This window comes from Alligator sinensis, unplaced genomic scaffold, assembly GCF_000455745.1.
Source record: "Alligator sinensis unplaced genomic scaffold, ASM45574v1 scaffold631_1, whole genome shotgun sequence".
In the NCBI taxonomy this organism is placed as follows: domain Eukaryota; kingdom Metazoa; phylum Chordata; order Crocodylia; family Alligatoridae; genus Alligator; species Alligator sinensis.
The window spans coordinates 153896-167211 of record NW_005842495.1 but is presented as its reverse complement, the minus strand read 5'-3'; the positions used below and the strand labels follow the sequence as shown (position 1 = coordinate 167211).

The following is a 13316-nucleotide window of genomic DNA, read 5'->3' as shown; positions in this document are numbered from 1 at the left end:
GTGTAGATCTTAAAGGCTATAGGGTAGACTTCAATAACTTTGGGCTTAAGTACTTTTTCTCCTATGTGAGTGCACGTATGAAGTACCATAGACTGGAAGTAAAACAATGAGAAAAAAAAAAAAAAGTAATTTCAAGACACATTATTATGTTGTTTAAATTGTTCTTTCTTCATTAGTCAACTACAAGTTTTCTATAAAAGTCCTCTTCTGTAAAGGATGCACTTAGCTAAAAAGTGGTAGGAAGCCAAGAGGGATTTTGAAGGTGGCAGCAAGGGATATTGTTCTGGCTATGGATTGGGGTGAGAATCTTGAAGGTGGAACATATAAAGAGTGGTCAGAGAACAGAGACATTCTTGCTGCCTAATGCCATTATAAGGCTTCTGTGCTGACCGCATATTGAGCCACAGTGGAGCCTCATTGCTGTGTTTAGCCATACAACATATTGTACCCCAGATCATAAGTGTCAGTCAGCCCACAATATCAAGGATACCTAAACAATTCCTAGAGAACCTCAACATATATATCTTACAGGGTTTATTATAGTTACTACTAACTCTGGGGCACTAAGGAGGACTATGCAAGAGTTAGATTTCCCACAAGTACTCAGTTCTGTCAAGTTCAAAAACCTAAGATAGATCCCCTTATATTTATTAAGTCAAAGAACATATGACTTGACTTCGGCTTTGACTTCTGGCTTACCTTGATTTCAGTTTAGGCTCCCAGCTTACCTAGAACTCTGGTCTTGTTTCCCCGACTCCCCATGAACTCAGTTTCTAGACTTCTCCTAGTTACCTAGACAATTTTTCTGACTGCCCAGGGTCCAGTCCTTAACAGCACTAATATCAATGAGATTATTTGAGACCCTTAAATTTGAATTGTTCCACCTATTGTGTTGCCAATGTCTCCTTCTATCTGATTAGTATAGATCATGACAAATATTTTCCAAGTATAGCCATATAACATAGAATTCATCAGCCTGCATGGATTGACATTGGGGGTAAGAGATGGAGAAAGCAAAGGAAAAAAAGATGACAAGAAAGAAAGACAGAAACTGTCATGAAGAGGAGGAAGGTACTAGGAAGTGCAGAGGTTGTTACCCAGAAATTACCTTCCATCTCATGCAATGCGGCTTCTTAGACAGATTTCTCATCAGCAGTGTTCCTTCTCACTGAATAAGGTAGGATCTGAAAAAAAGTGACCAGATGTTTTTTAACTTAGAAAAGATGATTTGAACCTTTTCCCTTATAGTATCTGGTAACCCAACACTTGTGAAAATAGTGCAAGATGGACTTTTTTGGTGGCTGTTGATCAATCACCAGACTGAACTCCATTCTAATCATGTTCTAGTCCACCCTCAATATATACCCATTATGCTTGTTTAGCTAGTAGAATCATAATTGTGCTTATTTGGGGCAGATTTATAGCCTTTCTGTTCTTTCCAGTGATACACAAACATTGGTGTAAGGGCCAGGATCTGGCTTGTAGTGTGTAAAAACATGTGACAGTTGACATAATAGTTTTAGACAAAGATTTCCAAAAATCATGAGGACAAATTTGCAGGGTTTTTGGTTGTAGGCGTGTTGGTCTAAGGACATAGCAGGCAAGCTTCTTTGGATAGATGTGATATCTTTTATTAGATTAACTGTGTACTTGGCAAAAAAGTTCTTTGAAAGCTTTCAGGCACAAGCACCATTCTTCAGGCATAGGGAGGCTCTGCTGTTCTGAGATCTCCAAGGAATTAAAGAAACTAAAAGTATGACAGGATGTCAGTGAAAATGTAAATAGGTGGAAATTAGGAAGACAAGGGGTAGGGAAAAGAGGGGGTAAAGCAAGGGGGAACTAATGACAAAGATGAATAAGGGAGACTCTATTGTGGTTCAGCTCTCCAAGGTAGAAAAGTGGCTGTCTGTGGGGAAAAAAAAAAAAAAAAAAGCTGGAAATTAGGAAGACAAAGGGTAAAAAAGGAGGAGCCTGGGGTGGGGGGGGGGGGAAAGAAGAGTGGAAATGGGAAGGTCAGGCAGGTTCCTGGCCAATCAGATGTCAGGTAGGTTGTAATGTGTGTCATAAATCCAATGTCTATATTGAGTCCATGATTTTTTGTATCTAGCAGATGTATGAATTGAAGTTTGTGGGCTCATCTACACAAGGTATTTTGTAAGTTCCCTTTGAAGATTAGAGCTGAGAGATGAGAAGTGGGCACCCACAAGTAATTGGATATATTTGTTATTTTAGATATTTTGAGGAAAAGTTTCAGCAGTTAATTAAGTTCTCTTATTTTCAAAAGTTTGAAAAACTGGAAACCATTGAATGCCCTGTAAATTTTAAAAATTGAATACTCAGATGTCTAAATTTAGGCTTTTTTTTTAAAAAAAAAAAAAAAAAAAAAAAACACAAATATTAGTTCCTGTTTCTAGGAAGAAAGAGAGACATTATTTTTCTTAATATTGATTTAATTCTTCTTCCACTGAAAGTAATTGACTTCAATTGAAGCAGTTAGGTCAATGATAATGTGCAGAAAAGTGTTACTTTCAAAAGCACTCCTTTTCTGCAATATAGTGCAAAAAGAAATGCATTTCTTCACCAAGAAAGCTCCATATGGTCCATAATTTTTTTTGTGTGTGTATATATATATATATATATATATATATATATATATATATATATATATATATATATATATATATATATATATATATATATATATATATATATATATATATATATATATATATATATATATATATATATATATATATATATATATATATATATATATATATATATATATATATATATATATATATATATATATATATATATATATATATATATATATATATATATATATATATATATATATATATATATATATATATATATATATATATATATATATATATATATATATATATATATATATATATATATATATATATATATATATATATATATATATATATATATATATATATATATATATATATATATATATATATATATATATATATATATATATATATATATATATATATATATATATATATATATATATATATATATATATATATATATATATATATATATATATATATATATATATATATATATATATATATATATATATATATATATATATATATATAATAAAAATAAAAAACACTAATGTTTCCAGATTGAGGGATTAATTTACTGGTCTAAAGTACTTGGGATTTTTCTGTCCCTATATGCTCTTGCATACTCTCTAGCAGTGGGAAGCCTTCAATTAGTAGACAAATGATGGCACATTATGTAAAACAGTTGCTATTTTTTTCTATTGATTTTCCCTTTGGCATTTAGACTGTAACTTGAAAATACAAATAAAGGGAATGCACTTAAAATTCAGCATTCAACTTTCTTTACTTTTCTGCTTTTTCTTGATTTAGTAAGAATAAGTGGCAGAAGATTCATTCACAAGACAGATTACATGCAACCCTTCTATTCATGTGAATGGGGACCATGAAGAGGCAACTTCCCCAATTCTTTGTTCAACTCAGAAATGATCCTCTCTCAAAAGATTAACTGACACTGGTCTTGGAGGTGGCACATAACTCAATGTTATCTTACAAAAGCAAGTTTTTGGAAAGATTAAAAGTATGTGGTGGAATGACCTTGATTCTACTGTCTACTCTGGAATAAGGAGCCTGCCAATGATACCATTACAAATATTCTCATGTGATATACATTGGCATAGCTCAATTGGGTTCACCAGGTGAGGCCTGGCCCTTAAAAGAACATTCACTGAATGGAGATATACTTATTAAAATAAATAAATAAGAATAAAAAGCATTTGGCTTACTTAAGGTTCAATAAAATTTAGTAAATTCTTTCCAAAATGCTTATATTTTTCTTCCCTAAGCCTTTTTGTTCCTGAACTTTAACAGTGTTATTACTAACATCATTAAAGTTAGTTTTCAGGTTTCATTCATAACATTAACTAATGATAAAAACAGTGAGATTTTAAAAATTAAATATTGTTTAATTTGACTGTTATTTCCGGTCTAACTGTACAGTATTTTTTGTAGGATATCCATGGAATCACCTGGTAATTTCAGGAAGGTTGTATTTAGTCGTGCTGTTATTTGGGTGTGTCTGCAGAGCATACCATGATGTCACATAAAAGTCCCACACTAACTCAAAACAAGGTTTGTTCCTTGGATTAGAAGCATGATGATTTGGCAGAGGTTTTTTACAACTGGATACCAAAACCGCAACTTTATTGTAGGACGTTTCAAGTTTCATAGAAGGATAAGGGAGCAAAGTGAAGCCTTACCTATGTTTATATTAGAGATAAGAAGTAGTTACTATGCATTCTTCAAATGGAAATGTCCTAGAGGATAAGCGTTAGGAAAAAATAATTTAAGGTATTAACAATTAGAGAATTCAAAATAATCCCTGACAAATTAAAACTTAATCAGGTCCAGGGAATAGAATTAGCTGAAGAAGTGGAACCATCAAGGAAAAATATAAAAGATTAACACTTAAAATGCCTGTACAATTATAGTGACTCAATAAAAAATGCTATGTCAGTTGAAAAGGAATCAAATTCCTGAGGTATGTTGGATCCTGGTGCCATAAATGCTTATTGGTTGCTTGGGCCCAGATTCTACTCTGCTTTTAAGATGTCCAAGTGTTGCTTAATTAGTAGACTCATCCTATTCCATGATATACAGCAAGCAATCACAAAGCTGTTAAGGCCCCTGCCCTAGCTACATATATTGTACAATATAAATAGTGCATTAAACTTAGATCAACCACACATACAAAGTAATTATTATGCCGTAAAAATACCCATCCAACTACACAAAGAACCAACAAACTACAAAGCTAGAGACTAATAATGTGTAACAACTTTATAATTAATTTCTATGAAGCTTTAATTTGAATATGTGGCAGGACCCTAACACATCTAGGTTTCCATTTTGGGAAAAGGTCCCTTGGCAATGAGACTTGGCCTATTGTCTGTGCTCAGAAGTAATCCAAAATGGACACTGAGCTGTCAACCTATAGCTAAACTCTGCTATGATCCGATTTCACACTCAATTCCTTAGTAGAGAAAAAACCTCCCTCCCTGTCCCAACTCATACACATCTTTTGCCCAATAGCCTAGTGATTAGAACTTTTGTTCAGCAAGTGGGATATATAAGGTTTAGTTCCCACTCACTGAGAGAGGGTTTCAAATAACATTCAATTCTCAGGGTTGTGCCCCGATTGGGGAGTAGGGCCTAGGCAGGGACGAGAACAACCTTTATTCTTCCTGCCTAAACTTACCTACTGGGTTAAAGAAATAGAATAGTCATGGGCCAAAATAGAAGCAAACAGGCCTGCATGCGAGCATAGAAGCCTGTCACTATAGCTTAGTGAAGTAGTTTTCACTAAGAGGGAAAAAACTGTACTTACTGCTACCTGCACTGCCTATATGTTTTTCAATAAATAATCACTGGATAAAACAAACAGATTTGGGCATAGGAATTAAAACTCAGAACTCAATCAATGGTGGGAAAAATGTAAGGTTGTAGAAGTGGAATAGGATTTGGGCCATAACTAGTAAATGCAAAGGTGATTTCCCAAGTGTATCTCAGGACCAGAATGTTAGTCCTCAGAACAGAAGACAGAAAGTAATAATAATAATAATAATAATAATAATAATGCTTAATGTTTGGAGATGCAGGAAGATGCAGAGCTGTAATACACACTTTGAGAGAGAAATTGAGACCTTACACAATACAGTAGAGTTTAATGATCAATCAGTGCTCACAGAAGTAATTTAGCTTCTGTCATTAATTAGTTTTTATATCAATCATGCAAAAAAGAACTAAGATCATTCATGCAGTGATGCAGTTATGACCAGGGATCCTGGTTTACTTTGATATATATTAAAATGTCTAAAAATTGGGTAAGTAACCCAAAAATCCACATTTTTTCCATGATTAAAATAAAACACCACTAATATATAGATCTATATAGTGGTGTATCATTTTGATCATGGAGACTGTGGATTTTGGGTTGCTTTTTTGAAATCTGAAAATTGGGGATTTTTTATTTATTTTTTTAAATCAGAGAAAAACAGGATCACTGGTTATGGCATTCAAACCTACACCAAGGAACACAGTCAGGTGTAAACTATAATAAAATCCAAAAGTAAAAAAAAAGAGAGAGAAAACAAAGTTACCAACTCTGGCAGAAGAGAAAGTGAAAATGTGTTAGAAAGTTGTTATAAGAACTAAAACTGAATAGCAAGAATTTTTTTAAATGGGAAACTAACAAAATACCAGCAATCCAGAAAATCCTGGATGCACATTTCAGGAAAGGTTCAGGACCCTGGAGAGGATAGTTGCCAAGATTTATATCCAGGATGAGGTCAAACCAAAATACCTCAGAGCAATATCAGTTCCTTAGGCCCTCGGAAAAAAATGAGACTAAGGTTGTGGACAAATGAACAGGTCAGAGTAAGTAAAAGTAGTTTCCACATATCATCCTTTGCCCTCTTCACTTACTTTCACTTTCTCTTATTGGGGTTAAGAAAATACACAATTGCTACAGAGAAGCTGCTGAGCAGTACTTCCCAGGTCTCTTTAAAAACTCACTGCAATTTGTTTGTCCACATCCTGAGCTACACAGCTTGGAAAAAAGATAAGACTGTAACAGGAGCAACATCAGGGTCACCGTGCTATCCCCTGTCACCTCCTTTATTGTGCCAAGCTTCTGACTCGTACCCTTCTATTCTCCCCTGCCACAACTTTGATGTATATGTGTTTTTACAGGGAGCCTACCTTTCTTCTACTTGGCCACAGCTCTCCTGCTTCAGGTGTTCCGTGTATCCAAGCCTTGTGGGCTACGCGTGGCTCCTTTCACCTCAATACCACACCCCAAGCCTCGCAGATGGAAAAGATGATGTTCTGTCTGGGTCTACACCCCCTCTGGCACTCAGGGCTTTCGTGGCCCTGTCTCTCTCCACACCTTTCACAGGGGCCTTCTCGGCAACGTGGCCCTCTCACAAGGCTCACCGTACCACTACCCCATCTTCTGGGGTTTCTCAGTCACCCCTCTCTGGAGCTGGGGTCTGTATACCCCAAACACTGTGCCCTCACTAGGGCTGGGGTCCTCACACTACCATGAGTCCCCTATGAGGCCTCCTCCATCCCCTTATAGCCTCACCCAAACCACCGGTGTAATCAATAACAAACATAAACAGTAACATAAACACCAGCCTCTTAGCAACAACCCGGCCTTGTGCAAAAAACTAAAACAAAAGCCACTAGCTATAACTATGCTCAGGCCTACCAGGTTTTATCCTACTGCAGTGACCAACACTGCTCTGGCATTCAGACTTCTCTCTTTTTCTGGCAGGGAAATTCTTCCTCCTTAGCTGCTGGTAGGAGGCTGCCTCTGGCATCCTGCCTGTGCTTTATATAGGGGCCAGGCCCTGCCCCTTCCTTCAGCTGGCTAGGCAGGTGTAAGCCATTAGCTCCCTTTGGTTGCCTCAGCAACCAGCACCTGAAGGGTTATCCCAGCACTTCTAGTAGCAGGCATCCTAGTGCCCTGCTACAGAGGCATCCGTTTAAAAGTGCAGGTTTATGAGTAGGCCAAACATACACTGACCGTGGTCAGAACAAACAAGACCATCCACATGTATGCAGGTTATAAGATATGGTAATCAAATTTCCATGGTAGACAAGTTCATATTCTACAGAGGGAGCTGGTGGTGATAGGTAGGTCAAGGGTTTAATAGGTTAGACTGGTCAGAGAAAAATCAGCAGAGATTTAAAGAGGATGGTAAGAATTTATAACTATAATAAACTTGCAATATCTTTGCTAGTATAAGAGCATGCAAAATATTATAACCTGGAATTTTCCAGGGAGCCGTGGAAAAAAAAACAAAACTGTTGAAATGTATCTCACATGTTAAATTGAGGATTTACACCATTCTCTTCACTATTGGACTTGATGCTGAACATCTGTCAACATTATAAAAATTAGTTCAAAGATTGGAGGCAGTGGAACTGTGTAAAATAAAGTAAACACAGTGGACTGTGTAAAATACTCTTTCATGAGACAACAAATCATGTACCTGTGCTATGGGATTGATGATGGGAGGATTCAGCCTGTGGCAGACAAGGTCACGGTAACAGAACAAGTCCCAATCCCTCAGAACACAACTGAGCCATGAGCACTCTTAGGTATGTTTATTTAATATCACAAGAGTCTCCCAAATGTATCAGCCTTTTCAGAATACTTGCATCATCTTCTGAAGACTCCGTGATATTGGAAAAAGAATTAAGTATCAGTTTTCCAGTGGTCTGAAAAAACAATAAGTATTTGGAACTCATTCATTTTGATCCAGGCAAAGACTCCTGTCATATAACTCTTCACCATTGGGTTAAAGGTAATTTTGTCGCATAACAGGAGGGATATTGGAAAACAGCAAATTAGAGATGTCTCCAGGTCAATGAGAAAAAACTAAAACTGGACAGGGTTGCATTTAGCTAGACAAAAACAGCTATCTATTCATTTTGCCATTCTGAAAGATCACAAACCATCTGGGAGCCTGTTCAGTGAAAATAAAGTTATGTTAGCCATTGTAGCTGCTTAACTATATTGCTGGATTTAACCTTAATCATAGATAGGTATAAAATGGACTTGGGCTAAGTAAAGACAGTCAAAAAGCCTGAGGCTGAATCAATTCAATTTTTGTATGTTAGTCTAAACTGCACAGATTGAACAGAGAAGCAAGTGAACAGAGAATTCACTTTCAATTCTGGAAATGCAGCCACGTGCCTGCAGTAGATCAGCCCAGAAAATGCCTCCCAACCTGATGGCCACTGCCAAAGGAAAGGAAGGGAAGCTGGGAGAGAAGCACCTTCCCCTTCCTCCCCCCACTCACTATTCAAGCAAGAGGGGAAGATGTGGCCAGGCCCTGGCTTGGTTGTTGAGTATAATGGTGGGAGTTTAAACCCCCACCATGGTCCACACTGACCCTGCTGAAGTGTGCCTGGATGGGGGAGGAAACCCCATCCAGGCTTTTCCCCTGCTAGAGTAGAGATGGCAGGGGGCATGGCCAGACTGTGGCCAAGGCTGGCACGCTGAAGTGGAGGAGGAAGAGGAGGGTTTAAAACCCCCTCCCTGGTCCACATAGGACCTCTGTGGGAGATGGGGGGAAAAACAGCCCCTCCCAGGTTTTTTCTGCACTTGAGCAGGGCTTGAGGGGATGCTTCTCCCCCACCAGGCAAACCCAGGACTGGGTCCAGAGCTGGGTTTCCTCCACCCCGTTCTCAGCCAGCCAGAGCAGTGATAGACCCCTGGAGCAGATAACATATCCCAGGGCTGCAAAGCATTGTGGGATGCTGGGGAACTGTGAGTTAACTTGAGCTGCAGGGGTTCTGGGACAGAAGTTCCATAAACTGGTTTGACCTAAATCAGTTCAGTTTGATACTACACTCAACCAGATTTATCTTATACCAGTTTCAGATATTTTGAAAGCAGTTCAGTGCACTGAACTACTGTTGTGTTACAGGTTTAAACCAGCTTCAGATCACTTAAACTGGTTTATGTGTAACTTTTGTCTCTAGACTATAAGGCCAGGCATCAGCAAACCAATGCTAAAACTGACTTTCAGTACCAGAACAACCTGGTTCTATGGAGCTTTCTGATGATATTGTGTTATCTATGCAACTCAATGCTATAAAGGCTAAAGAAAATCCTTTCCTGCTCCAGGTAGAGCAGCATATACTACAAGGGTGGAGAAAATGTGGAGAAGTGGAGAAGTTACTCTATTTCAGTCCAGGAGTATAAAACTAGCAGAGAAAATGGATGTTTACTATGGAAAGTAAAAGTTGGTATACCCTCACAATGGAATCAAGCCCTACTCTTTATATGAAGCATACCCTGGCATTTTTATATGATTTTTTTGGCCTGGGGTCTGCTATTGTCAATGAATAAAAGCTTGAAAAAAGTAGTGTCAAATGCAATGGCACTTCTCCCCTTGTACCTCTTCACCCAGGAAAATAACTGGGGTAATTTTGGTTCCTATAAATGTATACTTTGAGATGAACATAAGTATAAGCAGATGAACATAAAAATGGCTATCAGTGACTATGATAACCTAAATGAACTCCACTGTTACATAAAGAAAATTCAGACCATTGCCACACATATACTACTGGCACACTTATAGATGATGGACCAACATTTTACAAGCCTAAAGATATTTTAACTAATATTTCTAATAAACAAAGTTACCCATATTATCCATCTTGAAAAGGCCTAGCAGACCGATCTCTTAGAATTTTTGAAAGGGGATGAAAATGATGATTAATTGGAGCTTGGAAACATAGCTGGCCTAATTTATTTTAAAACACAGAACAGCTTCTCAAATTGTGACATACATGAGTTTGCTCCATATTTTAATGGGAAGGAAAATACAAACTCTTTTGAGTATAATCTATCTCAATATAGAAAAGGAAGGTTAAGGAAACGAACTTTTCAAAAAACATACCCATGAATATTATGCCCAAGAAAAAGTGTCTTGAATCCAAAGCCTCAACTACAAGATTCATGGGGCCAGAAGAAGAGTAAGCCAAAGGGAGCCAGACTTTATAGTTGAATAATAAAGCTGTTCCCCTGGGAAGTGGAAATCCTGGGTACTGCCACCACACTATTTCTGCATTTTATCCAATAAATCCTTAATGCAAAATTCATAAATAGTAGGGCTCAGCGACATTTCAATATGTGTTTCATTTCGAAGCTGTTTTGACAAGTTTTGAGCTTGAAACAGTGAAATTGAAATAAAATTAAAGGCTTCGAAAAAGCTTTGAAACAAAATGAGGGCACTCAAAACATTTCAAAAGTTTCAAAACATTTCAAATTTTGAGGCCTGGCTTGCTTGCAGCTAAACAGAAACAAAGGAGAGGGAGGGGAAAGTAGGGGGAAGGACTGCTCTCATATTGACATCTGGCTCCTGGTTTGATTCCCCAGCTCTCTGATCAATACCCTCAGCTTTCTGATCATTTCCCAAGCTCATCCCAGGTAGCACAGGCCCCCAATCTGCATGCAGTGTTTCAGGAGGCTGCCGCTGCAGGCTGTGGCCATTGGCAGCTGCTTGGCACAGTCTGCACTGAACACTGATAAGACTGTGGTGCTGCTGCCGGCCCCAGCTTTCAGTGGAAGCCTGCTGAAACCCAGTGTGCTGATCCAGGGGCCTGTTCCCCCTGAGAAGAGCAGGGAAAATGATCACAGAGCTGGGGGAAGTGACCAGAGAGTTGGGGGAATCAAACAGGGGGCTGGGAAATCAAACCAGGAGCTGGGGAATCGAACAGGAGCTGGGGGAATGTTCAGGTCTCTGAACATTCCCCCAGTCCTTCCTTGGATTCCCCCACTCCCCAATCTTTCTCCCATCTCTCTGATCATTTCCCCCAGCTCTTCCCAGGGGATGCAGGCCCCTAGATAATGGAGGATGACAGCAGGCTGCTGCTGCCAGTTGGGGATAGTGGTGGCTCTGGGCTATTTCCCCAACTGGCAGCAGCAGCCTGCTGAAACCCCGTGCACAGATCTGGGGGCCTGCACCCCTGCAGGAGAGCTACAGGGCTGTGCCAGACTCCTCCCAGGGGGTGTGGGCCCCTGGATCTGCATGTGGGATGACAGCAGGCTGCTGCTTCCAACTGGGACCGGTGCTCGGCGCAGCCCACACCAAGCGCCGGGAAGACTGGTGCTGCCACTAGGCCACATCCGGCAGCAGTGGTATGCTGTCATCCTGTGTGCAGATCAAGGGGCCTGCACCTCCCAGGAGGACTCTGACACAGCCCCACAGCCCTCCTGGGGGGTGCGGGCCATGGATCTGCAAGTGGGATGAAAGCAGGCTGCTACTGCCAGCAAATGATGTGAGTTTTGCTTTGAACAGTTTGAGGTGCAGTTTCCCAGAAACCCTTTGACCTATCTCCTTCATGGCAGGCTTCATACCCTCAGAAGGAGCTACCCTTCCTGCAATTTTCATCTGAATCAAGCAAGAGATGACAAAGGTATAGGCATTTTCATGCTTCCCCATTATAGTCTATGGGCAAAATATTGCAATGCATTGAAACAGCGTCAAAAAAGTGAAACAGTTTTGATTAAATGAAACATAACAGTGCTTCAAAACAGCAAAATGAAACACTCTGTCCCTTTGAAATGGTACAACAGAAGTTGAAACGAAGTGGTGCTGTTTTGAGCAGGACTCAAAATTCCAGCACTCTCCTCCCACACCTCCAGGGAAGTCTCCTAATTACTAGGCCACAGGGTCAGCAGGTTCTATCTTATTTGATAGCCTTCTGATACCATGACTTTTGCATTCTTGGTTCCACAATGGTACAGTAATCCTAGCCTTGGCAATAGGCTGGTCATTAGAGCACTCTTCTGGGAAGTGAAGTGAGAAATGTGAGCATGGGAATCCTTGAATATGCTAATTTCCAATTTCCTGGATGAGTAGTCAATGTAAACTTTACTACAACTGATCATCTTAAAAAGAAAAAAAAAGACAGTTTCCTATATATGAAAACACAATCTAAGTGAAGGCTTGGTTTTCAGATTGTGAATCCCAGTTTCTCATAGGTACTTAATACAGGGCTGCAGGCAGGTGCCTAATAAAACCAAGGCCCAAGTGAGAGGTCAAATTTTGGATATACACACACTTCCAGCATTTTTAAGTATCTGATTTAGATGTCCTACCTGCTCAACATAACAAGTGCTGTGAACCCTAATACAAGGCACTTAACCTCTCCCTAGCTAACATATACAGAACACAGGTTCTGAATTTCACTCATAGATTCAAGCACCTAACTTTTACTTACTGGAATCCTAAGCATCACAACACTAAATTTGTTTTCTGAATTGCATCCACAGCTAATATTAAATAAGTTTCAATATCCACCAGACAACATGGACTGTGGGTGTTACCTTAGAGCAAACTAGACCCTTTTCTTTAAACGTCCACTCACATGACATCCAAGATGTAAAATAGCATCAAGACTGTGTCCATTAATGGAAGGATAGACAAGCTCCAGGTCTCTCATCCTTGCTGGATATCCAGGGGTCTAACAAAAAAAAAATTGATGTTTAAAAAAGTGGGGCAGGGCACAGTCCCTGACCATGCCCTGAGGCAACCAGAGGCTGGATCCTCCATGGAGATGCTCTGGTTGCCAGAGTAGCTCTATGGTTGGCCCTCACCCTGGTGCTAAAACACGCAATCAGCCAGGCCACATATTTCAGCACCAGGGCTATGGTGCTGGTGAGTAAGGGGTCGGGGGGGG

The 13316-nt window shown here is 39.2% G+C and overlaps 1 long non-coding RNA gene across 1 annotated transcript in view; it reads right to left on the bottom strand.

Moving 5' to 3' along the window:
- The window catches only part of LOC102387790, a 10696-nt gene extending 3291 nt beyond the window's left edge, over window positions 1-7405 (bottom strand). The window contains exons 1-2 of the long non-coding RNA XR_324719.2: window positions 7321-7405; window positions 1109-1184 (exon numbers count right to left, since the gene is read on the bottom strand). This is a non-coding gene — a long non-coding RNA (uncharacterized LOC102387790). The remainder of the gene's footprint in view (window positions 1-1108; window positions 1185-7320) is intronic.
- Between the last annotated feature and the right edge of the window lie 5911 nt (window positions 7406-13316).